Source organism: Lutra lutra, chromosome 5, assembly GCF_902655055.1.
Source record: "Lutra lutra chromosome 5, mLutLut1.2, whole genome shotgun sequence".
Classification (NCBI taxonomy): Eukaryota; Metazoa; Chordata; class Mammalia; order Carnivora; family Mustelidae; genus Lutra; species Lutra lutra.
Genome location: NC_062282.1, coordinates 144,514,655 through 144,517,704, shown reverse-complemented (window position 1 = coordinate 144,517,704; position 3,050 = coordinate 144,514,655).

The following is a 3,050-nucleotide window of genomic DNA, read 5'->3' as shown; positions in this document are numbered from 1 at the left end:
CTTCCAGGACAAACAGAAACTAAAAGAACTTGTGATCACCAAACCAACCCTGAAAGAAACGTGAAAGGGGATCCTTTAAGCAAAGAAAGCCCAAAAGGAACATAGACAAGAAAGGAAGGGAGACAACATACAGAAACAGTGACTTTACAGGTAATACAATGGCACTAAATTCGTATCTTTCTTTTTTCTTTGTTTTTTTTTTTTTTAAGATCTTATTTGTTTATTTGACAGAGACAGACAGAATACAAGCAGGGTTAGTGAAAGGGAGAACCAGACTTCCTGTTGAGCAGGGATCCTGATGCAGGGCTCAACCCCAGTACCCTGGGATCATATCCTGGCCAAAGGCAGACGCTTAACGACTAAGCCACCCAGGCACCCCTAAATTCATATCTTTTAATAGTAACTCCAAATGTAAATGGACTAAATGCCCCCAGTGAAAAGACACAGGGTGTCAGATTGGATAAATAAAGCAAGACCCGTTGATACACTGTCTGTAAGAGACTCATATGAGACTCAAGGAAACTTTTAGGGGGTGATAGAAATGTTCCATTTATCATTTGGAATCGGAGTTTCACAGAGATTATACACATGGCAATTCTCATCAAACTGTACCTTTTAAATGGATGTAGTAGTTGTATATCAATTATGCCTCAGTAATTTTTTTGACCTGTAGTTGACACATAATGTCACATTAGTTTCAGGTATGAAACATTGTGATTTAACAAGTCTATACATTACCTTGAGCTCACCACAAGTGTAGCCACCATTCCAGTACCATTGACCCTATTCCCTATGCTGACTTTCATTCCCATGATTTATTCATTGCATAATTGGAAGACTGTACCTCCCACTCGCCATACCCCATTTTGCCCATCCCTCCACCTCCCTCCCCTCTGGCAAACATCAGCTTGTTCTCTGTATTCATAGATCTGTTTCTGCTTTTTTGGTTTGTTGGTTTAAGTTTTTAAAAAGCTTGGGGTGCCTGGGTGGCTCAGTGGGTTAAGCCTCTGTCTTCAGCTCAGGTCACGATCTCAGGGTCCTGGGATCGAGCCCCGTGTTGGGCTCTCTGCTCAGGGGAGAGCTCACTCCCACTTCTTTCTCTGCCTGCCTCTCTGCCTACTTGTGATCTCTCTCTCTCTCTCTCCCTAGAAAAAATAAATAAATAAATAAATAAATAAATAAAAATAAAAAGCTTAAATGGGGGGGACAGATTTAGCAAAACAATTTGTTCTTAGGAGCATGTAAGAATAGGAAAGAAAAATTTGGTCGTAAAAGGTAATGAGTGAGTCTTTTCAAATAAGCAAATGAGGTTTAGTAAAGAGAGATAGTATTGTAAGGATTGTTTTAAGGAGGGAAAGGAACTACTACACAAGAACTCTGTTACCATAAGATCTGAAAGCTTTTCAAGAGTAAAAAGAATTTGTTTTTTATAGGAAGAATAAACAAGGGGTAGTGTGGCATAGTGAAGTAAGAATAGGATTGGAAAATTACTTTTATTATTTTTATAAGGCCAGCCTCGTCTCTGGAGGTGCAATTAAGGAGGGGTGGTATACTGGCTCAAACAGAGTATAAATCGAAGCTTAGGGCCTGGAGGAAGGAAGGCATCTTAACCCAGGTTTGTTGAACAAGCATTTGTTCCCATTGATCATTAATTGGGATTAAACAGTTCAGTTAATCATTTATGAATAGAATTTCGAGGTCTCTATGTGGTCTTATGATAACTAAAGAATGAAGGCATCTGTAGTCTTATTCAAGGTATATGGGAATGGTGCTTCTTTGCAACAAGTCTTTTCTGGAGCACAAGAGGGTGGGTGATTTCTTAAACTTTGATGTTTTCCAGGAGCTCAGGCTCAGATAAAAATTCAATTATATTATCATGTTGTATACTTTCAGGGGGCATTTTATTCTGTTCCTTGATAGTGATGCATGTGAAATTATGATAACTGAGACCAATTAATGGACCAAAATAGATAATTCCTGAGCTCTTATAATTCTTATGGTAGATAAAAGAGCCTAAAACCTGATTAAGAATATAATATGAATCAACAAGAAAATCACATATTATTCAAATTATGATGTTGAGAAGATTAGAGCTTTGCATAAAAAAGCAGGTAAGAGCTGCATATGACATTAGAAACTAAAAGATGCCTAAAGGTAGCAAATAAGAGTTGAATTTAAAAACAATATCAGCATGGCCCCTGGATAGCTCTATTAGTAAAGCATCTGTCTTCTGCTCAGGTCATGATCCTGGGGTCCTCGGTCCTGGGATTGAGCCACTTGTCAGACTCCTTGCTTGGAAGGGAGTCTGCTTTTCCTCCTCCTTCTGTGCCACCCCCGATCATGCTCACTCTCTCCTGCTCACTCTCTCAAATAAATAAAAAAATCCTTAAAAAAAAAGATATCATCCTTAATAACTCAGAGAAAATATAGCTTACTATTTAGCTGACATCTATATAAGGAAGTTCTCTATGAGCATAAGGGCAATGCAACAAAAGCATAAAGGATAAATGTTTATATGGTTACATAAAAATATAGAATGTTTGGGGGCGCCTGGGGGGCTCAGTCATTAAGCGTCTGCCTTTGGCTCAGGTCATGATCCCAGGGTCCTGGAATCAAGCCCCGCATCAGTCTCCCTGTTTGGTGGGAAGTCTGCTTCTTCCTCTCCCACTCCCCTGCCTGTGTTCCCTCTCTCACTGTTTCTCTGTCAAATAAATAAATAAATAAAATCTTTTTTAAAAAAGTGTAGTAAAACATTTGCAAACCAAAACCAACTTAAAACCTAATGAAATCCATCACTCCCTTCTTACCCATAAAGAAGGGTCATTTGCCTTTGACTCTGAAGTGATTGTTTGCACGAAGGGAAGGAAGATTTGAAGAGGTTATATCATGGAACCACTGAGTGTGGATCTGGTAATCAGTCAACAGGGATAGAAACAGCCATATCTGTTACTAAAATGCTGATTTATAATATCTGCTGCCTGGAGCCCCACCTTCCCTACTCTTGGTCCAGCAGCCAATGAGGTAAACTTGGCACAGCAGGAGGTCTCTAG